This window comes from Rhopalosiphum maidis, chromosome 2 (genome assembly GCF_003676215.2).
Source record: "Rhopalosiphum maidis isolate BTI-1 chromosome 2, ASM367621v3, whole genome shotgun sequence".
Classification (NCBI taxonomy): Eukaryota; Metazoa; Arthropoda; class Insecta; order Hemiptera; family Aphididae; genus Rhopalosiphum; species Rhopalosiphum maidis.
The window spans coordinates 13,826,474-13,853,805 of record NC_040878.1 but is presented as its reverse complement, the minus strand read 5'-3'; the positions used below and the strand labels follow the sequence as shown (position 1 = coordinate 13,853,805).

Genomic DNA, 27,332 nt, shown 5'->3' with positions numbered 1-27,332 from the left:
ATCACATAATTAACTTTTAAATTCCGGTAATTGAATATTTTTGAACAATGAGAATAAGTCTACTTAATTGTAGATAATAAAGAAATATTAAAATAATTAGTTTTTATAACTTTTTTCAAGTGCAACGAAGGTTGCACTCGATATTTCTCATTCAGGCTAGTTACAGAAATAATTTAAAACCCAAACATAATAAAAATGTCAATATTATCATGTTTTTAAAATTGTTAAGTTGTAAAATGCATAGAACTTTCACTAAATATGTTGTATGTTATAGTGGATACTAAATACAGGTAATTGTCCATAAAGAGTAGAGCTTAGCAGCGTAATATAACTCATTGCTTGTCAGCTATTTAATGGGCCAAGACTAAAACAGTACATAGCAATACACTATAACCAGCACTTTCAAAGAATATAGATATTAGAGATACAAAATCTAAAATATATTTCTAATATATTTTTATTATTTATTAGTTTATTACTTCTAACTAATTGAACTACAGTTTGCACATCCAACCCCTTTGAAATATTATCAAAATATACATATAACATATTATACGCGTGATTCTTATCGTAATAACAATTTTAGTATTAATATTGAGCATTCTCTTTTTTTCCATCGTTGATAATATTAAATCAATCATATTTATAACATAGATGATTTATAATACCCATTGTTGTAAATTTACTTACCACATGTAAGTTTGTTATGTAATTTCGTGTTAATTTAATTACCTATGTATTATTATAGTTTTCCCACCATTTAGTGTTTATACATCTTATTTATGTAAAAAATTCTGATAAATAATTTATGTTATTATATATAACATAAATTATTACATATTGTTTCAATTTGTAACCAAATGTCCTAATATATTTTATTTTTATTCAATTTCAAATATAATATATACTATACCTAATACATTATTCTAATAATTATAATCCTCACGTACAATGTAATATTTAGTAATTTCATTATTTTCCTTAAGATATAAACAAGAATAATTAAGTATATTCCAATTTTAAATATAATCAAGTTATTCACCTATTTAATCTATCTATTTTAAGTGTAACTTATAATAGTATGTTATAAGTTATTAATAATAATTTTCCAATTCCTCAATTTATATCTGATATATTATTAAAACAATTTTTTATATACTGATAACATTTTATTTGTGACTATGTTAAGCCTGAAAAAAATTTTTCTTATTAAATTAATACATGACATTTCGTGTCATTGCATAATTTTGTACTAAATCGTATTATTATTTTCATCAACAATATATGCTCAATCGTTCAACCAACAATCATATTATGAACACATATGATTTAAGAAAATCTCAAATGTTTTAATAATAAAATATAATAAGTGTAATTTTCTTATCGTTGTTTTTTGGTTATAAATGCAACGAAGAATTTCAGACTTTAATGTTGTTATACTATAGACTCTTCTCTCTAAAAATTACATCCCAATCTATTCTAAAACATAACTTATATGGAATGGGATTAACAAGTCACCACGTATTGGCATATAATAACTGCCGTTGAACATATTTGCATTTCAGTTTAGTAAACAGAAGAGTATCTATTATACATAAATTATGTAATATCATATTGGTGTTATCTAACACAAACAAACAAATTATGTCGAAGACGTTATATAATAGTTAATTATAGGAATTGGGGATGTAAGGCTTTGTCAACAAGTAGCGAATTCATCTACTTAGTAGTATGTGGAATCCCATATAGTGAAATATATTTTTGTGATTTGAATATGTAATTCCATCGATTTTAATATTCATATACTTAAAATTACGATATAATATTTTATGATATTTTGCTAATAAGTATTGGTTTAACGATGATGTATATATTTTTATTTTATAAACAGTTGGTTAATATGACTTAATATAATTTATTTAACTATTTGTATTAGTTTAATCATCAATAATTTTATTTCATTTAAATATCTTTAGGTTTCCTGGGGATGTGAGTATTATTGATTATACTATATTTGATCAATATATCATTTTTACAGTGAGTATCTAAGTATCTACGAAAAATATGTTTTATTTCTTTAATTTTTCAGCTGGGTTTCAACACTAATTTTAAACTCCCCCACAATCATAATTTAAACACACACACACACACATGCATACAAAATAGTGGTGTATAATTTGGTATGTGATTTTTATCAGTTAATTGAAAATAAAAACAAAAATGTTTGAACGCAATAACTGGTAAAAATGGGTACGTGCATGAGAGATAAAATAATATTGGTTTTTGATTTATTTTAATTAATTGTTATACACAAAACTTACGTAAATTATACAAAGTATAATAATCACGTAAATATCGTCGATATAAAATACAGTTTTTGACATTGTTTTTACGTGTGTAAAGGGAAAGCTGAAAATATATTTAGTAACTATTGATATATTATAAAAACCAATTTTTTTTTTTTAATGCATTCAATAAAAAATTTTAATAAAAAAAAAGGAATATTACTATTAATATAGTATAAAAAAACAACAATTTGTACAAGAAAATAAATTAAATTGGAATAACCTAAATAACCAATCGACTACAGAAAGAGTACGTCCAATTAAATTATTGACAACTATTTTTTTTATATATTTAAATGAGAGCTAAAATAACAATATCTTACTAAAAAATTACGTTGAAACTCATTTTGTTTTTATAATATACTCTTTAGAGAATCGTTTAATTATAGTTTCTATACAATATTTTTTTGTAAGTTTCTTATAAGTATAGTCCTATTTTTATAAATCTGGCGACGTACCCATGGTTAGGTGAGTTTAAGATATGGATGACATGTTTATTAAAGGTAGCCAACCATCATGCCTAATATGGTCTGGGTAGGTAATTAATTGTGTAATGGATGCATTTCATCATCAAACTTGAATATACGTCATCTAAACCGATTTCTCAAACGCATTTAACTGGGTAGAACATTTAGTTATTCTAAAATCCTTGGATTAATTTGGTTTTGGTGATCTCTATTTATAGAGTTTTGGTCTTGTGAGTTGTTTTACTCACTGGAAGTCGTTTAATTAAAAAACAATTTTTTTTTATAATTATGAACAACAATATTATATTTATAATTTTTTTCTTAAATACAATATTTCATAAAATTGCTTTTTAAAAAAAGGTCATAAGGGATCAATAGGTCGTTAATTTTTTTAGTTTTTTAGTTAGTTTTTTTTTAGCTAACATTATCGTGGTATAAAACTTGATTAATAGATTTGAAAATTATGATTTTCACGTCTCAAAAATATGTATACACAATTATATACGCACAGTTTATAATAAACGTAGTGACTATTGAGCTTCTTTAGATAATATTTTTAGTGTTCCAGTTTTTATAATATAATGAGACGACTAATATATGGATATTAAATGATAAATTTAAATAACTGACGTGTCTCACATATTTACATTAATATGTATAATATGGTGTTCAAGTGGTGGGATTTTTATGACCGTGTCTGTAAGTCATGCACGCATACGTACACGTTGTATGTGATGTGCGCGGACTATTATTCGTTTATTATTATATTATATTATTTTTATTATTATGATGGACCCACGGAAGTTCTACGATCGTAAATCGCAAAATAATTGCGTTGTTGTCATCGCAATGCACTTTTGCTTAACAATAAAAATAGTTTGGTATAAAAAAGTATTATATTATTGTAATAGCAGTTTGGTCAATAATAACTCGCATAATATTGTATATTATATTATATACTTAAAGTAATGAAAAAAAAAAGTAAATAAAAATAGAATAGTACATATTTTAATGGAACGTCTGTTCTACGAGAGTTGCACTTGACAGAAAACGTGAGTCAATTTCGTACGATCACCAATACACAGGGAATACGTAAAAATCAAGCGACAGTTGCCTATACAGTTATATTATGTTGGACACATCGTATGATCGCTCAATAATAAGATATACGTTAAGCCCTTAAAATTGTCAAGATAACGGGATAACAAGTTTTTTCACGACTATATTATTATTATTAGTGTTAGCGTTGAAGTATTGAAACGTTTTATGTTATACAGAGACGCATTATCTTTTGCGATCGTTATGTATGTACCCGTACAATGACGAAACGTGTAAAAAAATCAACCTCAAGTTTGTATTATATTATCTAATCACACTTCATACTTCGTATTAAAATATTGTTTTGCTGATCAGCCAAAATACTTTGAATAAGTTGCATGTTACACAGAACTTTTTACTTTTACAGCGGTATCAAGGGATATTCGATTTGAATAAATAATTTCATCTGTGATTTCGTTGAAGCAAACTTTATCCATACAACACGTCATCCTACGGAATTTAAAATATTAATCGCGAATACATCGAATAACACATTAAAATTATTTGATTAAACATGTTATCGGATTAACACAACTACCACCTAGTGGTATAATAACAATACATAATAATAATAATAAACATATTAATAATTTTGAAAACAAATTTCGATAAGAACTATTTATTTATATTAAAAATAAACTCACTACAGCTAAATGTAGATAAAACAATAATAAATTTCAGTGTTTTTAATAATAATAAATTAATCTCATAAAATAAATTCGTTCTCTAGTTTTTTTATTTTGAGGTTGATAATATTATATCCAATGGTATATGATTTAAATACTGTAATTATTGTCTTGTCTTGGTGTAATACATTTGTAACCAAGGGCGTTATAATATTATTGGTATAATATTGTATACTATTATGTCGGACATAAAATAGATTTTTCATATGTTGTGTGTATAAAAACTTGTGGAATTAGAATACAAGAGTCGTACACGTTCTATGTACATGCAACGTAAATAATAGCGTTTCATTATGTTAATAATTAGGTATATCGATTTAATAATAATTATAATGAGACTCCCGCCAATCACAGTTAGGGAAAGGAGAGGTTGCATTTTGGGTTTCCTTTGAACAGCCCTACAGAGGAATAATAAGCAGATTAAAATTTTTAAAATGAATTAACTAAAATATTATTATTGTATTAATATTGGATCACTTGATGGAATGCAACACAAACTATATCTGTTCAATGCCATTTGCAACTACGCCTCGAGATTAATTAATTCATCGTGTGCTGGCAAATAAGCCCGTCATATTCCATATGTATTAATAAATATATATATATATATACATATGCAATGCAAGCGTGGGGAGAAGAACACCTGTTGAACTATGTACGGATCGAGGGCTGAGATTAATCGACTCGCGGGAGTTTTGTCAACAGCGACGATGATGGCAGTATACGACTGTCGGATCTGGTCAGTGACAGAAGCTTTCGATAATCTGTTACGTGATGAATATAGTATATATACTCACGTCTACAGTGGCATAGTATGAAACTTAGTGGCCCTAGGAGATAGTGACCAAAGGTGTCGGGGGCTTGCTTTTTAACAGACATAATATAGTTAAATAATGTTGCTAAAAAAAGTCTTATACTAAAAGCAAATAAAAAAATAAAATAATACTAATATTATTGATTTACTACTTAAAAATCTATTCAAAATAACGACATTGTATAAATTCATTTTTTGAGATTTTTCCATTTGAAAAATATGATAGTATATAACTAAAACTAACAGCTATTGCGCGTAATATATAAGTATAAGCGTATACTGGCGATATCATTCAATAGATCACGCGCTAGTTATTGAAGTCGATTTTCGTTATTTAGTGGGTATTATTGTGCGTGTTTAATAAATTAAAATATGTATATATATATATTAACATGGCCTAGTTTGCTTGTCAAAACTAAAAGTGCTTAAAATTAGTGGAATGTACGATTTTTTTTATTATATAAAAATATATGCCGTCATTTTAGAAAAAAAAATGTGTCTCACAATATAAAACTTAAAACAGCAGTTCCTGAAAAAATTCTTTTCCAGTAAACGGTAAACGGTTGACTGTCATATATTATGTATACATTACTCATTACGTATTAATACTATAGGTATAAGCGCTTCATGCGAGTGAATATTATTGTAACTGAACTTGGGTTAGAACTATGAACTTTTTACACGACGTGTGAGCATTTACGGTGTTTCAAGTTTAAATAGAACGTAGTTGGATTAACCAAATGGGGTGGATATAACCTATATGTCAAAGTGATATTTTTACTAACGCCAACAATAAATAATAAAATACGTTTTACAATAGTGTACAATACGTAACATGGACTCGATAGTTGTTTTTTGGAATATGTACTTAATACTTAAGTATTGTTTAAACTAAATTTTATCAAATTCAAGTATGAATTGATATTAAAACGAAAAATACATTCTAAAATGTCAAAAATATAGAATATTTACATGCTTTTATTATTTCTCATAGCTTGTTACTATGTTATGAATAATGAATAAAATAAAACAAAAAACAATTTGTTTGTGTATCTTAAGTTCTACCTTAGTAAAATAAAGTTACCAAGACAATTATTTCAGAGACAATCCAAAATTACGAGTTTAACAACAATTTAAATGTTTTAATAGAAATCGTTATTTCACTTGTAAATATTTGTCATACGTACATTTTTTTTATGTCAAGTAAAAATATATCAAATTGTTAAGTCATAGGAATCAAAAAAAAAAAAAAAAAATCACACATTGTAAAATTAAATTCAGCTTACCAGAGCATCTTTAAAATTGTTTAACTTATAGAGAATGTAGAACAAAAAAAAAAAAACTCATTCCATTTTGAATACGTTTTTCAAATATAATACACCGTTATATTAAAATACTACTATTACCAGTTACCGGAGGGTATAGTGCATTGCGTCATACTATGGTGACAAGATTGAAAGACTAATAATTTGGAACGATTTTCTGTTTTCAATTTATCAGCAAGATATATATATATATATATGTATTTTTTTTTATTCACTTATCTTCGGAACAAATAGTATATGTACTATTGCAGAAATTTTCATAAAACTCAAACAACGTTAATTTAAAAACTATTTTAAAACTATAATAACATATATGTCATTTATCTAAATATATAGTTCAAAAAATATATATATACGCATTTAAATAAATTTCATATATACTATGTTCTGAGTGACATCACAAAAACAGGAATTTGACAGATAAAATTGGTTTTTACTCTATTGGCGTGTACAAATCAATTGTATTGCATGTGCAATAACGAATACTCTTAGCTTTTAACAATAGTATAATAGTCATAGACAATAATAAACTTAATAATTTGATAGTAAAAAAAGTTGAATTTTAAATAAACAAAAATGTAATTAAACGTCTTTTAACGACATATAACAACATTATTAATATTATTGTACATTTATATCATGAATAAATTTACGTTTAATTGAAATGGGGTAAACTTGAACATAAAACAGGAAAATAATCTGATTTAGTCACAAGGAAATAAAGCCATATTGTATTATATTGAACACAGTAGCAACAATAGAATTTGGTTTATTTATATTTAGTTATAATAAATTGTAGGTATATGAAATTATGTTGATTTTTCACCAAAATGAATCTTTAATGTTTTAATATTCACGTTTACTGAGTTTATTTTCGACTACGAAAATTATAATATTATTATTAAATTACTACGGTATCAAAATATAATAAAATCATTTTGTGAACGTCTTAATAGGTTAAATTACACTAGGTTACTATATTATAATACTATACTTTAACAAGACATATGATAGAACACAGAGGCGAGTTTAAATCCTTTTTTATCGGAAATCCGTGATAAATTTAAATTGGATGTAAGGTATCTGCAATAAATATAAAACTGTGATTTTGCTATTTTGGCATGCGTTTGTTGAATATGTCTATAGTTTTTACTCATGTACAATCACTTTTATTGTTGAATATGACACATTTTCATTATATAAATTATATTACTGTCTATTTTTTAGTACGACATAGCTTAATCATTATAGATTTTAATATGTTTTTATATTTTAAGTATCATAATACAATATAGGTACTAAGTTTTTTTTTAATTCTATAATAATAAAATGGATTTACTATTAAGACTGAAAGTCAAACATAAATTATTTTACTACAAGTTTATATTTTTAAATTTTTTAAATATTATTCGAGAAAATGACGAAAAATTGCATAATAACCAATAAAAAAAAGTGTTACCAATCGCCAACTTTTAAAATTATGTTTTGAAATAATTAAGCTTTGATTGAGTATTATGAGCACAATATTCTTGCTTATAAATTAGACTTGTCAAAGTAACTAGCTAAGTCAGTTAGACTGTATCAAAATTTGTTTTAAATTTTATTTGATAAGTGAAAACATTCAGTTTCCTTTTTTATTGTAAATCAAAATAGTTGTTTTCTTATCTTAATATTTTCACAAAATTTGTTGTTGTAGAAATATTTTATTTTCTTTCAAACAATTACATTTAAACTATTATTTATGCCAATGTTTTTGTTTACCAACCGTAATGCCATAATGTAGAATTCCATTATTGTCATCAATTTTTGATTATGTGTTGTTTTGAGGAGACAGATCGAATTCAATTAAACCAGATTGAAAAATCCTCAATTTGGATTTTGGAGGTTTCACATATATATGGATTCTGCATTGGTAGTATCATTGTGAATTTAAATGCTAATTGGACAATGGCTATTTCCTTTACACAACGTTAGTGCTTAATACCCAAACGTCAACAAAATTAGTTTTATAATGCACGAGGGCACAGAGCCTATTATTATATTATAATAGTGGATAGGATGATTAAAGTACTGTAGAGTTATTTAGTCCAGCGAAATATCATAATTGTTAAAATATTTCTATTTATTGTAATTAGAAATCATTATTTGATTATTTTTCTCTAAACCTTAAGATTTGCATAATATTACAGCACTTTAAGTCACTCAGACATACAAAACATTTATCGGTATTGATCAGTGAAACAGTTTCAGGTAACAGGAGTATAGGAGTGTACATTATTATAGTAAAATTAAAATTTGGTGTTCTTACCTTTAAATGCTAATGAATAAGTAATATGAAGTATAAACACAGTATTTGTTTTTTTAATTTACTGTAGTTGCGTAAGTAGAGCGTTTGAATGTTTCCAGTGGAAGTTTCACACTTTTACATTGTTTTCTTTCCTTTTGTTTACTTTGTAGTTAACTATTGTTCTGTTTTTTTTCTTAATATCAAAACTGTTTAAAATGTTTTAACTGTATTTCCGTTTTTTTTTTTTTAAATTGGTAACTTAGAAAGATATTATCTTTAGAGGTGTAAGTTTTGAAAGATATGATCAATATATATGTTATACATGAAGAAAATTACATTTCATTGAATTATATTGACTGTGGTTTTGTCAAAAGAAATGGTAGTTTTTTTAGTTTTGATAATTTATTTTAAAAGTTATGATTTCTAAATGTGTGTAGTAAATAAATTTACGAAATCGACTGTTCTTTCTATAATACTAAATAATTTATAAATGTTAATATTTCTGTTTACTATGTTTAAACAGTAATAATATTGTATGTAATTCAACACCACCTTAATTATTTATTTAGTAGGTTGCAAAGTGGTTGGGACCAACAATTAAATTTAGTTTCGTCAATGTTTGTCATCGAAGAATTTTTATCATTTTCGGTTTTATATAAAATATATATTTGTTATTATGTTTATTTCTATTAATATGTTTTATTATTATAAGTACTCTTCCTGCTTAGAGGTTATGTATTGGTATTTTCAGGCTCTGGTCCTTTGTCCCGTTCCGATTCTTAGGTGTTTTAAATTATACACTTCTTGATCTGTTTTGTTAATGTTGTGTTACATGATGTAGAGTGTTGGCAGTAATTCGGTATTGTTTTCTCAGATAAGTGGATTCTCTACAGTAGACACTCGTTGTGCGGTAGAGTGTAAAGTGAAATGTTGGTTTATTATTGACTATTCGTGTTTTATTTTATAAGTAGACATTTCCACATTTGACAAAAAATATTTTGGGTATTAAAATTTTAAAATTTATTTTTTTGAATTATAAAGATAAATTTCCAGATGTAATTTTCTTATAAACTTGATAACTATTAGCATTATTGTTTATGATACGAATATAATAATGATTTATGTCCACGTAATGTACTATTGCATTGAGTATAGTTAGTGCTGATATAGAATTATGTTCAGGGTTAATGTTACCGATAATACATTGACAAATTTGTATCGAAACTGAATTTTAGTGTCATGTTTTTAATATTATTTTTTCGAAGCACTTGTGTTTTCAACCGTAGTTTATCCTACAATAATTAGTACACTTGTAAGATCATCAATCATTTTGTTTTAGTAAACTAACTTAATTCCAGGTTTCTTTAGGTAGTACTGTAGATTTTAACCCTTTTACTTAACAATAGTATGGGTTAGTATCGACATTTGTCTTATTACTAGTGGATAGCTTTTAAAAAAGTACAACTATTAAATCCATCAATTATGGGTGAAAATTATTATTGTTCAGTTTAGTATTTTCAATTAAAGTGTAATAATTTATAACGGTAGTAAAGGGATCACTGATATTAATTTTAATATGTATAACATTTTATCTGATTGAGTTTGATTTGCATATGGCTATGCATTTATTATTGGAACGTTGAATTATTTAAAGTAAGACGAACTTTTTCACAAAATTGTATGTTTTATTTGCATATATATTATTGGAAGTATGATAATCAGCTACTTTGTAAATACAAGGTAAAAATTTGGATTCTTTGTTTGATGTTCTTTCGGCGTTTTATTTTAATATATGAGAAAATTACATCTTATTCACTAGTCATGGTGCATACAGCATAATAATATAATAGAGCTGTGAATGCAAACCATATGAATATAATATGACTACTAACTAATTGTTAAAATATAAAAAAAATTAACAAATAAAAAAATATGAGGTTATATTTTTAGAATTTATAAATTAGTAGTGTTAGAGTACCTTCAGCTACAATATTGCACGTACACTATTATTTCTTTTCGTGTAACTTATTGGAATGATCGATTTCCTAGTTTCCTACTGTATTCTGTCGTTTGAATGTTGTACATCTGCAGTTCATTGCACGTAACACGCTACAATAAAAATAGATTCATGTTTTCAGTAAATATGAATTGAATGTGAGAAAATAATATTATGGTTATAATCTAAGTCAAGTTTTTTTTATAAAATATGTACCATCTTTCCCGAAAACAAGAAGTGTATTGTACAGGTATAATATAAATATATATAATTTATGATTTTTGAATGAACAAAAAAATTCGTTATTTTTGAATTTTTTTCCAGACATTTTTGGATACATTTTAAACATAAATTGTTGTTGATGAAATTCAAAAATGTTTGTATGCGTTCATAATATGCAATATTATTGACGCATCGCTCGTATTTACTGACCAACACAAAATATTCATTATACGGGCCACTGAGGCTACTCATCTAAACATTCAATCATTAACATACCGATTTTGAAGGTTATAAAATACCCAAGATAAACTTTTTTTTTTTATTGATTTTTAATATCTATATTATAATGTAAGAAATATGTTGTTGTATTAAAAAAACAAAAAAAAAATGTTTATACATCTATGCGTTAAGATTACGTTACATTTGTTATTTTATAAGATATTCATGTATTTATAGCATTTATGCTGAGTATTTAAAATAGTTATTCATATAAATCATTTTACAACAAATTTTATTTAAAAAAATTGTTTATATTATAATAAATAATTGATTTATAGTTTACGTTATTATATTTAAATACTTTTAAAAATCAATTATATAATTTACTGTAATTGATTATTAATAAATATTAAAAAAATATTAAATATTTATGGTTCAAATGTACTTTGATAAATTATAAAAATGGATGCTATTGCACTAAAACGAAATTAGCAAGATCACTTCCTTTTTAAGGAATGAAAAACGTCTTATTTCCGTGTTAAGAATTTGTAAAACATATTTTCTACAGGATGTTACAATAATCAATAAATGGCAAAATTTAAATTGTTTATAATATCCCTTTTTACATGCAGACCTTTCATATGATATCACATGGACAATAGACATTTGTGTAAAACATGGTTATAAATTATATTGTCTAGATCTGTGGTCGGAGACAACCTAACACAAACAATTAATTATTAAGCTATCTACAAATTTTACTTTTACACGCCTTGTAGTATGAGTGTAGACCATTATTTGATTTGTGTAATTTAATTTGTTGTGTATCCATCTGAACTTGCAAAATATATTCACTTATCATAACATGATATTATTTGCACGTTTAAAAGTAAAAGAAAATATAGTATAACGGGTGGTCATTGCAAGTTTGGTTTTTTTTTTTAAATAAAAAAAAGGTTTTTTAAGCAATTGATAGAATCTGAATGTACCATATGAATCTTGACGTCAATTGTTATAAATACCTACTGTAAGTATAGAGGAATTCTATTATTTATTTTAATTTTATAATATTTTATGTAGGTAATATACTATATAGTACTCCTGTTCAGTTATTCATAAAGTTACGACAATCGTTATTTTTTATTATAATTTAAAAGATAAAATTTCAAACAATTTCAAACCACTGGTCAGTATTTCAATTGGCATTTAAAATTAAAAAGACAGTACTACCTATATAAAGAGATTTTCCTTCACAGAGTTTTTTAAATATACATTTCTTAAACATATATTGTGTAGACTTTTAACATAGTTCTGCGTACCACTGAAAATGATTGTTACTGTTCTGACTGCCTTTGAACAAATGCATTATACTTTCAAAAGTGATCCGGTATTTTCATTTATTTTTTTTAAAGCTCCTTTTATTATGACCTCGACAGGCAATGTTTGATATTTGAACTTTTGAGAAAGACTTTTTTTGTATTGCATTCTGTTTAGGATTTACGCATGTTTTTCAATTCAAGATTTCAGAAAAATAATTATATTTTGTTATTTGTCAGTGAAAATTGGTACATCTATTCCTACATTTCATAAACTTTTGTTTATTTTTTTTTATTTCTATTTGTTAATAACACAATTAAATTGTACGCAGCGAATACATAATTGTATATTATGAACGCTTGAACTTTTACAAAAGAATATTATGAATTTATGAATATTATGGTGATGCGAAATATTAATAATTAAATATATTTTTTTTTTTTTAGGCAATCGTGTGAAAATTATTTTGATTGATGATAATCATTATTGAATAATATTATAGTATAAATACCAAATCATGCACTCCATAGACGATGCGAAACAATATGGAATTATTGAGAGACGGCTCAAATATAAATAACGGATACACAAAGCAACGTTAAACATTAAGTCATTAAGGTAATAGTGGTTTTATTTTTTTAAATACATTGTTGTTTACGCGTTGAAATGGGATTTCGAGTAAAATAGTAAAGATTCGTGGTAAAAACAAGTTAAAAGTGATAACACTAAAGTTAATTGAATTCGTTCATCGAATAGCAAAATAAAAGGTATGGGTTGAATTAAAGTGCATTGTATAAGACGAAAGGACTTGATTGGAATCAGTTAATATATGTATATTACGATATGTGGATTAAACTTCAACTAATAAAGTTTTCTTCCCTTTGAAAATAACATGACGTGTTCATTTTTTTAAAATCCCGCACTTGTAATGGAAAACGTTCAATTTTTTTTCTCATTCACTGCGAAATATTCAAAATATAATGTTTAAAATATATTGACCTAAATTGACATGTAAAGTGAGAGTTTCTTTGGACATAAAATTTTAAATGGTCGTAATTGATTGATTGTTTTTAAGATTGAATAGTTTGACTTAAATTAATTAAATTACAAACATAAAAATTGTATTTAAATTTAAAAATCAAATGTTATGTGAATATAATTAGAAAAGCGAAAATAATATTTGTGAAAATTTATTTTTTATTATTTGTAAAAAAAATTATACAATTAGGATGATACAACAATATGGTGTATTATGAAAATATTCTCATGTACGTTGTTGTCACTTACAACTGTAACCTAGCATGCACTCTAGTCTCGAGTTACTTTTCATTGAAATAATTATAAACTATGTATACAGTTAGGATTGATTATGTCATGTCATGTGAAATAAAATGTTTAATGGAATAATTAATATTTTAAGGACTACTAACTATATGTATCATGATGGTTTTAAAACATTTTTTTCGTGGTTACTTTATTTATACTTTGTGATTATATTTATATGTTTATAATAAATGTATTATAATTTTACATTTATAATTAGTTTCATGTACTATTTAATATTCATCTATATTGAAGTGAGTATCTAATATAACTTTTTTTTTTAAATTTCTAACATTTGTATAATATTATGTATTTTTATATAAATGTTTAAATTAGTTGAAAAGTTTGTTTTAATTTAATTTTCAAATATATAATTTTACATTTTGTAAAAAAATAATAGGATATTAAATTCTATTAATACAAAAGTTATATAAAATAAGGATAAATATATATTTTTGCATATATAGAGATTAATTATGACTGGTCAAAATAAATATATACAAAAAAAGTTCTGTATAAGTTATCATATTACTATTATTTTTATTGTTTTTATTTATTACTAAGAAAATAAAAAAAGAAAATTTTATTTGAAATTTATTTCTATCAAAAATTTGTCAATAAAATCAATAGACCTATTTCATCCCCATTAGGAGAACACGTCAATTCCTCACATTCTTATGCGAAACCCTAGCTAAAATTAATATCAGATCCACTATGGTAAAATAACGCGTGGAGACGAGCAGAAAAATGTATTTTTGTTGAGTTAAGTTGTGGTTACTTACTAGATAAACTATAGTTACATGATAATGATTTTATAAAAATGATTAGAATTTTTGTTATTTGCTTGAGAGATCGATCATGCTAGTTTTTTAAATGTTGTTCCCCATTCTTATGCATTTGTTTTTATATTTATGATATAATATGCAATTTTAGAATTGTTATGGCCTGATTGATCGTAAGTAGATATATTTCTAAATTTCCAATTATATTATGTGCGCTTGACTATATTTTCTTTTAGAAACAGTCACAAATACTAATAATTATGATAATTAACTAAGCACACAACTAAGCGATTCGCATGGACGCATTTAGAAAATCACCTATAATGAACTTCTTAAAAAGATCGGTTTTGAATAAAATAATATACAATATGGGTAACACGGCGTTATAGATAGGCAAACTAGGTACACGACACTTATACGGGATTATTGTTCAGGTATTTATCTCTTTTTTTACATTTTAATTCATAAAAATACCAGATATAATTCAGTAAGTATATTAAAATAAAACAATTCTAGAACTCTGTTTCAAATTTGTTGCAACCTGAATGTACGTTTTCAAGATTTAGAGGACTGCCGAGTCCTAACGAATGCTCACAAGACTGCAAATAGGTACTATACAACATGGCGGTGTCATAAATAAAAATTAAAACAAAAACACTTTGTGCTAAGACCAAGATACACCGATGCTAATAAATATAAATTAAAATATGATAACTAAAAATTATTAAGTCAATATTTAAAAAGCGTTTTTATTAAAAACAAAGATTGTAAATTTTTATTTATTTCAATTTTTCTATACAGAACCAAATTGAAAATAACACTTCAAACAAAAAATGAAATAATTAATTTCAAGACTTTTTTTTTAACTTTCCATTATAAACTGAGAACCAAGATTATAAAAAAATACCTTTATTGTGACGACTAAACAAATTGCATTAATTTTTGTAAATCATTGTTTTAGTAACTTCGATTTACTAATAATTTCATAACTCTCCCTGACGATTTATCTAATCTAGTATTTAAGTAGTATGTTAATGGTTATTTGTGCATCGTTACATGCTTATACTTCTATGTAGTCTATAATATGCAACTTTCAATACTATCCAATGGCCACTGTTGACATTAGTTTATTTCAAATATATATATTTAATTAAAAAAAGCATATAATAAAAAATAAATAATTATGATATCATTACCTTCTAACTACCAAAATTGTTGGCTCAACGGTTTAAGTATAATTATCGAATGTATGGGAGTAGAAACAACATGATCTATAACTCTCAGACATTTGTAAATACTACAATTTATTGATATATATATATATATATATATATATAATCTTAAGCTGTATGTACGCTGTATTTAATAACATTTTTTGGTGAACTCTAAAAAAAATATGATAAGTACAATATCTATTATTGACTATATAATATATAGATATATAAATATTATAACAATTCTCATGGATACTGTATAGATAATGACAGTATATTTTTTAATAAAAAATTATTTTATAGATAGCAGATAATAAACAATGTATTTGTTTTTGATATTTTGGGTATATAGTTATGTCTGACATCACGTTTTAGAGCAAACAAAATTCTTCATCTTCCATATTGAGGGCTGTTTCTGATAAAAAATTGTATTTTGTTGGTAGTTTGGATCCTTATATTTATTTTATTAGATATTGGAAAATGTTAACAAATATTATTAGAAAACAAGAATATTTGAATAACATAATACCAGTTTTTTGTCATTATTCATAAAGGAATATTCACTGGACTTAAAACTTTTATATTATCTACATTGTTAAAATGTTCTGTTCATGAAATAATTTTAAAAATATTTTGGCTCTTTTATGGCTAAAATTATATATTTTAAACTGTTAACTTAAGTTTTTTTTTTAAATAAATCTTGAAAAATTAATTTAAGCTTTATCATAACCTCAATTTTATTGTATAATTTAAAAATTTTAAAAATACGTATACCCTTTTTTTAAAAATAAAAAAAATGATACAATTATATATTTAAACGAAAATAAAAATGTTTCCTCTAAAGATTTCAGTTAGTTTGTTGTACTTAAATTAAAACAAATTATTCGTAGAGACTTGAAACTTTCATCATTGTATATATCGTTATTTTCTACGACCATTTAAAAATATTTTAACTGATTCTAAGCTATTTATATCACGAAACTATTTTTACTGATGAAAGAAAGTATGTGGTTTGTCTTATTGCTTGAAAATAGCTATTTATTTATCTGATACAAAATAATAAAATAATAATTTTAACCTTTTCAGACACCAGGGTCACTTTTGTAACCCAATTTTTCAAGTGAATATAATGCATCTCTATTACAAACTGTTTTTTATATTCTATGATTTATTATTGAATTCGAATTCAACACGTCATTCATTTTATTGACTTATTCAATGACGAGGTACACCAGCATGATTTTCCTGGATTTTTTTTTTTATTAGTTTAATTAAACAATACTCGTTATTTCAAAATCTATTTAATGATTTACAAATATTTTTCTTAAATTACTTAGGTACAGCCAAAATAAAACGATATTTAAAAAAATATATTATATTTTTAAGTTTTTAATTTTTTTTAATTATAAAATTAGTTTTTAAAAACTCATATTCTGAAGCAAAATATTTTTTGTTACAAAATTCGAATGAGTAGTTTATAAGTTATATGTATTTAAGGTTTATGTTAACAGGATATCGCGATAACCTGCAAAATTTAAGTCTACCACTTATCTCACTAGAACTTTAAATACTTATAACTCAAAAACTAATCGTCAAATTTCGATTTTTGTGTATTTTAATACATCAAAAAATAAGTTATTTCAGAATATAAGAAATTTAAAATACATTTTATTACCAAAAAAGTAAAAATTAAAAAAATTATAAAAATATTAAAAAATATTGTTTTCTTTGACTGAAAATTATGAAAAAGAACAATATTTTTAAAGATATTTATCGATTTTTAATTAATGAGTGTTCAACGATAAAAGAATCACTTTATATGCATAGAATATTATATATATATATTATATGAATGTAAATAAAATAATATGCTTATAGACGTCTGAATTATAAATGTTACTCAAATGTGTTTTTCTTTTTACGAGGAAAAAAAATCATTATTTCTTTTTTATCATTAATTTTAACTAAAAATTTTACTGTGTTAGATATTTATTTTTTTTCTTCATTGGTTACTGCAGTGTATCTGCCATGAGATGTGTTTTTTTTTTTTAATGGTTTGTATTTATCATGTCAAAATATCGTATATCTCTCTATCATATTATCCCAGTTTTAATATAATTAAATTTTTTTCATATTCTTTTTCTATTGATAAATGTACAAATAAAATAAAATACAATAGGTTCATTTTTGAGTAAGAAGAAATTTCTTTAGTCTGATTATGGTTAATATAATTTAAAATGATATATTTTTGGAAAATAATAGTGCAACCATCCATATTAATGATAAAAAAATGAATTAAGATTATAATAATTACAGTGCAAGTATACGTAATATTATTATTGTTATTTCGGATGAGTTATATGATGAGATACTTTATACCAATAGTCTCATATGACCTAGTTATTAAATTTTATATTATATAATACAAAACATTTTTAAAATTTTTTTTTATTGAATAAAGAGAAAAAAAATGCATAAAATATAATAATAATAATAATGTATACAATAATAATATTAATTTTTTAATTAAAATACAATTTATTAAGACAGTTTGGCTTAATACAATATAATTATTTATTACTTAAATATATTTCACAAAAACAAATCAATTTAAAATAATATACAAATTTATTACGTTTATACAATATTAACGAGGTATAATATGCAAACGCGGTTTTTTACATTATTATTAAGGAAATAATAGGTAATATAAACAAATTATACAACTAGTAGAAAGTACCTAATTTTATGTTTTTTACCATACAATACAATATAAATATTTTATTTCTCCAGATACAGCCTTTAATTGACCATTTACTTAATAAATTGCCAATACTTTGACGGTCTTAATGGAATTTAGAGTAGTGGAATTTTTAAATAATTTTAAAATATTTTAACTATAACATATCATTGAATGTCGATGTCACACAAACAATAATAGTTGGATCCAATGGTCTACACTTCAAATTTTCGGTTGTGTATACAAGATAATTAATGTGATTTCCATGTTCACAAGGGTATTGCCTACTCTTTGTTAGTTAAGTTTGAGCGTTTAAATAATATTGTATTTTACAAAAAAATAAAAGAATATCAGACCCAACTTAATAATTTGAAACGTAACACAGTGGTAGAAAATTTAAATACAAATCCGCGAATGACTTCCGATGAATTATAATAATATATCATTGTTGTAGTATATGATATTAAACGTGTAACCTTTGTCCTGGGATTTAAGAACGATTGTATATTGAAGCTGGTGACCTTTTGTTCACAAACCTTATATTGTTATTAATGTATACTCCGATTCTTATTCGAAAAACTCCTCAGAGTTTACAAATCAATCTTGCTTGACATTTTTAAGCGTTATGTATCAGCGCTTGTCCATTTATTCTTGAAAATACATATATTGATGTCAGAGAATTTTTATCAACCCAGCTAATCTGAATACATTATTTCTATTCATTTATTCACTGTGGAATAACTATGTAGCTATAATTAAAAATGTAATTATATAAATTCGCACTCACTATGATTAATATTGCTACGCGTTTTAATTACTATACCGGTTATTAAATGCTCTAACGACATTGTTTATATCAATTGGAACTATCTGGACAAAAGTAGCTTATATCTTATTTATTTATTCGTTTAATAATGAACGCTAGACAGCTTTTAAAATTAAAAACTAATAATAACATATAATTATAATAATTAGAGATAAAACAATTTAATATTTATCAAAAGGAAAAGGAAAGGTGCAATTTGGATTGTAAAGACCAACAACGGAGTAGTTGGTTTTCATAATATGAATAAAATGGAGAAAGTACATATAAAATATATACTTTATTATAATATATTGATGTTCTGGACCAAAAAACTTAATTTATGACCCAAGAGTAGTTAATTGTATACTAATATTCAATTCATAATATTATTTTAGAAAATTACATTATTAAATGTAAATATAGTTTTATTTAGGAACTTAGCTAATTTAGCTTTAAAATAGCGGTGAACAAAAATATACTTTAAATTTTATGACATGCAGACAATTATTTATGTATATAACTATATTTCATATTAAGTTATTTTTTTTTTATAAGAACTCATTGAAGGATTGAGACTTGAAAGGGAGAGAGTCCAAATTTACGTCTACTTTATAAATAAAAAATTAATCAAATCATGAGCAAAGTAAATAGTTTTGTAATGTTATAATTAGAAATGTAGTTGCTTGAAAACTACAGAATGGAATATTGCAATCGAGGGAAGCCCGTAAAATGAAAATTAATCGAAAATAATCCAATAATTTTATGGGGCTTAGTTTAAAATTTAATAATAATGTATTGGAAGCACCCATAATTTATTCTTATAGTTTTAATAGATATATTAACTCATGTATGGATATTTTTTTTCAATGTAACAGATTTAAAAATCTTTCATTGACAATATATCTTGAATATTATGAAGTAGAAACATAATATTAATGAGAGTTATGGGACTAAATTATTTTGAACTTTAGTAAAACTATGTATCCGTCTCACTGAATCAGAACGAAGTAATCGAAGACGTATAATATTCTACTTAATATTGAGCTAATGAACAATAAAGTCATTTCAGAGAAGTCTCAGCATGCAAATCTTGATAGCTTACGAGTAATAAACATAGTTTTCTGATTGCTTATTCTTGATATCATAGTTTATAATAATATTCAAATAGAGTTCAAAGTAAAATATAATAAGTCCTATACTCATATGGCAAACAATTTTTTTTTTTTTGGAAATCTAGGTTATTTTAAATATAAATTCATTAAATTTCATTGCTGGAATATTTTTAACTATTGAATTTTAAGATTATATTTTATACGCACATATTAATAATATACATGGACATTTATGTAACTATAATTTATGCTAATAGTTAATTAGACTAAATTATTTTACACGTAAATTGAATTTATATAGCTATCTATTGCAGGAAAATGAAAACGTAATCATTTAAGTCATTCAAATTAAACGAAAATATTTAGTTTGAAACATGATTTGTAAAGCATGTATGATCACTACACGCAGTTATGGACTTATGTCCATCCGGAATAATGGGACCATTATATCCATGGACCACATGGTTGTGTTCATCATTTTAATATAACTATTATTAAAAAACTTTTGAAACGTAAATAACTTAAATAACAATATATTGATTATACATACATGTAAATATGTAATATTAACTTCTTCAAACACAGGCTATACTATTAATCTAAGCATTTAAAAATGAGAAATAAAATAAAAATCAATTATTACAAACCATGATAGAAATAAAAAGAAATAATGCAATAAGTAAGCAATTTGGTGAGAAATTGTAATTATTACTTTATTTCTTCTGCAATTAAAATAAAATAATTTAATATTTTAAAATAATATATCGTTTTGAATTATAATCATTTGACATAATTTTAATACCAACTCTCATTGGTAGATATTAAGTATATAATAATAATAATATAATATATTAATGAATTGTATTATTTGTATTAATACTACCTAGTTACATATTGTTTTCAAATGGATAATATATTATAGTTAATAATAACGAATAAAATGAAAAATATTGAAAAAAAAACAATAAATTAAATATAAAATCCAACATAAATGCTATGTTTGGATAATGATTTATTATTATAGCATATAAGTTTATTCAAATTATAAAAGCTTATGAGCGTATATAATATTATAATATATATTTATGGATTTCGAAATAACCAATATTGAATCTCTAAATCGAAAAAATAACGATTGCATGCGACACAAAAGTTTGTACTACTATTGTATCTAAATTTATATAAATTGATATAATATATTTAGCATTTTTTGCTGACTAATATGACAATGTTAAAAATATATACCTTACTTATTTAATATTTTACATCCAGTATCATGAACATGGCTTTTTATGTGAATAATAATAGTCATTGTTTACTCTATAACGTGACTTAAAATAACGATCTATATAACACTATAATAGTTTGATGTTATAAAATAAGAACTATATGTCGTATAACAGATTATAAGAAAAATTAATTGCCATATTTAATATTTTTAAATAATATAAATGCATGTTGTTCAGTTATAAAATTTTTAATAGTATACTTAAATAGTATACTAAGTTACACTTTAAATCATTTTATATTTATACTAACTTGATTTTCTTTTTTGAATTACGCTCACGATTTCATTTAAAATTATAAATAATCCTATTTGAAAATTATAATTTATATTTTTAAGAGTAGTACAATAATTTTAATAGACAAGAGAATGTTAATAACATTTTTTTAATTATATTTTGTATGATGTCGTAAATTTTTTAGTTACACTATAAGTATTTTAATTATTTTGATATATTACGCATTATTCATTTAAGTGGACTTTTGCAGGAATAACATTATATAATGTACTATTTACCATAAATTATAATCAATTAAATTGTACGTTTTGTATTTAAAATTAGTTCTAACTATTAATTAGTTGTATTGTATAATAAATATCAACTTTAAAGTTTAGAATCGATATACTATTATTGATCACGGTTTATGATACGTTCTAGTTAAATACACATACACGGATACAATAATTGAATATTCGCGTGACCAGTTTTAGTTTCACTAAAAAAAAAATGTCTGGAATTCGTTAGTATTTTATTCCCCACGAGACCCCAAATATTTGGTGTGTCAAAATATGGATTCAATTTATAGATGATGCGTTTTTCATTGTCATATTTTTATTAGGAACCATCCGACCACACGGTAGGTAATAAAACCCTTAAAGGCCCATCGGTCCATGTAATAAAATCCGGCCTTTTACAGGATACTACAAGTGTATTATAATATACGCCACAAGATTTACTTTTAGTCCTTTATTCTGTCCAAAACCGTTTTTCCTCATTCCCTGTTGAATAATTGATGAATGATGGCTGATGCAATAAATGTTAAATTCGCGTGAACTGTTGATTATTATCTGTACATATCTCTTATATACATACATATATATATATATGTGTGTGTATATTATAACAGGAATAATAAAAACTCAAATGTCGTGCATACATGATCTCTATTCATGTATTATAATATTATACACATGTACATCAATGATAAGAAATACCGCGGAGGGTCGTAAGTTTTGTTGGTTAATTTTATTTGAAAAACGTTAAATTAAATTGGAAGTTATAAAGGCAATTTGTAGTGCAGGCATTTTTTTTTATTCTAATGCATGACTGAAGTTTTGTAACAACTCTATTTTTAAATATCACTCATTTTTAAAATTCTAATTTTCTTGTTGTAATATATAGTAGTAATATTATAATAATGTGTATAGTATTATAACATGTCGAATATAATTATGTTTAAGAAAAATAATAATATCATCTCCCTAATAAATGATTGACTATTACAGTATAATCAGAACCGTGCTGAGCACTCGTCACACCCCTGGCGAATATAATTATTTCTTCCCTTTCCGTGCAACATAATAAAATTGAATAGAAAAATGGCTGCTTCAATTGCGCCCCCCGCAAACTCGCACCCATGAACCACATCCGCGTCAAGATGTCCTGCCAGCAAACTTTTTACGACTTGTATAGTTGTATTTATTGAAAAAACTTATTTTTTTTTATATTTAATTACATTATAATCTTATAAACTAAATGTAAAAACGGTGAAAAACTGATAAAGCAATATTAATATATTGTTAATGGCAATACATTTTATAGTTTTAATTAATTAAGTCCTTTCATAAAATTCATTGTTATTCTTAAAATATCTTCAACTGTTTGTATTTTTAAATTGAATTAATTTATAATTCAGTTTGTATTGAATACGACAAAAATAATATTTAAATTATGCTGTGGTATTTAGTATTATTTTAAAATCAACAATACGACTATAATTACAATTTTAATTTCGTATTTAATAATAATAAATTTAATATCATACAATTTTTATTTTTATTGAATAATCAAATAAGATCGTACCCTTCTTGTTTGAAAATGAACAATTTAAATAAATTTTCAACAATAATGAAAAGTAGTTTTGAATTATAATCAAAGAATAAAAGAATATAATTCTTAAAAATAGGATCAGTCATATTATCATTTATTAATACCTATTCAATTATTTAAAAAAAAATAAACGCATCCTAAATACCATATTATAATACTGATTTTACATTCACAATTCAATTATTTTATTAAATAATATTATCTACTTATAAAATGATTAAACTTCTTTTAAATTGTTTTTATTTCCTTACCTACAAAATAATTTTATTCTATTATTTTCTGTTGTGGTATATACATTTTATTCTTTCTACTCTACGATTGAAATAAATTTAATGTTATTCTTAAATTAACTATACATTTAATTATTTTATATTCTCTATTTTCAACGCTGTGCTATTGCATAGTTCCTAAGCTCATCAATCTAATATTTTTTTTTTCAAATAAAAAAACTTTTTCTAAATAATTCTATACAACTAATATATACCTATTGGAAGTTTTTTTTTTTTTTATAACTATAATATAATATAAAGTGAGCTTTTATTCAAGTATTGCTACACATACTAAACTATATAATATAATTCATATCCAGCTATTTCATGATATCGGTATCACTGTATACCTCTTTGTCACAATATAAAGTAATTGGATTGTAAAATTGGTATAAGTTTACAAACTTAAACTTTTTAACTAACTTATCTGTTATCGTAGTATAGAATTAGATGAATATAAAAGGTCTTACCTTATAATCAACATTTCATATTATTGATACTTAAAATAAATGTAATTGTAACTATTCATTTCACTGGAACCTAGGTACTAGGTTAAGCTACTGTGATATATATAAATTACTAAGTGTATTTTATTATTGCCACCATATTCATTGTGAATCATCATGCAGTATATAAATCAATTAGTTATAAATTATCGTTAGTTTAGGGTTAATTAATATTCTTAAATTGGAAGACTAGAACGACACTCTAATTTTCTACCTATATAATAGTGAAATAAAAATAAAATATATTTATTAAATTAAACTTTTAGTACAATAATTTATTCTTATTTTAATTTCAGTATGGTAGAAAGAATTAATGGTTTTCAAAACCTTTTTTTCTGTATAATAACGTTTGTCACTTTAAAACAAATCAGAAATTGTATACAGTTCTCTATAGATCAAAAAATTATAATGCAGAATAAATATTTTAATTTTTAATAATACTGAAAAATATAAAAAAACTTTTTTGACCATGTTTTAGATTAAAAGTAATCTAATCAAAATACAATAAATTATAGTCATTATGTCACAAATTGTTTTTAATTATTATTTTTTATATTTTTTTAATAAGGTTAGTATATAATATATACTAAAATAAATTAGTTGGTAGGAAGATTTTTTTTGTCTATTATACTATACTAGTATTCTCTGCGTTTCTGAATAAAGTTAATATATGTAAATTGTAAATACATATAAATAAAAATGTGTTTAATACGTAACATAATATTTATTTATTCTAAGATTTCAGAGTATACCTAAACATTTTACTAATATTTGTTTTCTTGTGTGTGGTTTAAATTGTGTTACACCCTTTTAGTTTTCAAGGTATTTCAGTTTGTATGGTAATAAATTATAAATCATAATTTATAATAATAGAGTTTAAAATAAATTCTAAAACGCTTTTAGTATGTTTTACATTAATAATAGTGTATAAGTATAGACAAGTAGAGTTAAATATAATTTTATATTATACTTATATTTCAAATGTACGTTATTAAACAGTTGGAATTATTTTTTGATAAAAAAATATCATTATCATCAAATATAAATTAATTACCGAGTTTTTAAATATTTAATGTGACTATCAGCTAATTTTACTTGTTTTTTTTTTTAATATTTAGCATTATAGATGTCCAACCGTGAAACGATGACCATTGTTTAAAAATATTTAACATACTCGTATAGTTATATCACTTATATATGCTTATCGAGGAGGTAATATTAAAATACTATACTGTTTTATAGCAGAATGCTCGAAAATAAGAATTGTTCAATAAAGCATTTTTAAAATACTTAATAAATTAAACAAAAATAATAATTTACTAAATAATGTGAAGTATAGAACTTTTGTATAATATTTATTTTTGTTCAATCGTGGGTTAATACTTTGTATTAAAATTAAACACAGTCACAAAGTATCAAAGTATTTTTTTTTACTCAGTTTATCGACATCATTAGTGTAAAACTGTAAGCAAATAAAAAACAAAAATACAATTATTCTATAGCTGCCGGGATTCTGCCACAGATAAAACAAATAAATAAACAATATGATTTATATTTATCCGTAATTAAATCATGTGTATTTTAAATATCGGATCAGATAAAGTTAAGTTTACAAATATTACGTTTGAATAAAAATACAATTTATAAAAGTAAAACATTGATATGATCTATGATTTTTATTTAATTCCATTTCAGATTATTTCGATTAGTTATTATAAGTTATTTTTAAATCATTTAAAATTGTAACATAAATGATGTGAATTTAATCATAAACAATAACAAGTTTTTTTTTTATGTCTTCCTATTGTTATTTCAAAATTAAGCACATAATTATTTCATAAAACGCATAATTATATACTTACGTATAACAATACCCTTATGAAAACAATAGTTACGGTTTAACACATATTAAATTTAAAGTTGGTAAAAAAAAAAAAAATGATTTCAAAATTCTGGATTTAGGTAACTTACAACTGTAGATATCGCGATTCGGTATATTTTTCATGTGTACTAAACATTTCATTTCGTGATGTTTCATAATTAATCACTTTTAATACATTAATACTTAGCCAGTTGACCTCTGTTGTTTTATAAAATACGAACCCAATTACTTAAAATGTTGTAAAAATATTACATTTTGAAAACAAAAATTAACTTTAGAAATGTATTATAATATAACACTTTAATGATAAACAACGTTATTATTTCATTAAAATGAGAAACCAAATTATTATAATTGTTTAGTATAATTTTTACTAAACAATTTGTTTCATCCACAGCATTAAAAAGTGGGTAGATCAAACATAATAAATAAGGCACTATTTTATAAAATGTATAGGTAAACCTTTGTAGCAAAGAAAAATATTTAAGTTAAACAAATTGTTATACCTAAAGGCTAAGATATATTTTA

At 23.8% G+C, this 27,332-nt stretch overlaps 1 protein-coding gene across 3 annotated transcripts in view; it reads left to right on the top strand.

The window, feature by feature from the left end:
• LOC113552309 (tachykinin-like peptides receptor 99D) overlaps positions 1 to 27,332 on the top strand; it is a 208,499-nt gene that overhangs the window by 22,285 nt on the left and 158,882 nt on the right. For 2 of the 3 annotated variants that reach the window (XM_026955121.1, XM_026955123.1), the window contains exon 1: positions 13,311 to 13,394. The exons of the other annotated variant lie outside the window; for it this stretch is intronic. The gene's annotated coding sequence lies outside the window, so the exon portion shown is untranslated. Of the gene's footprint in view, positions 1 to 13,310; positions 13,395 to 27,332 lie in introns of those variants that run through there. 3 annotated transcript variants of the gene reach the window in all.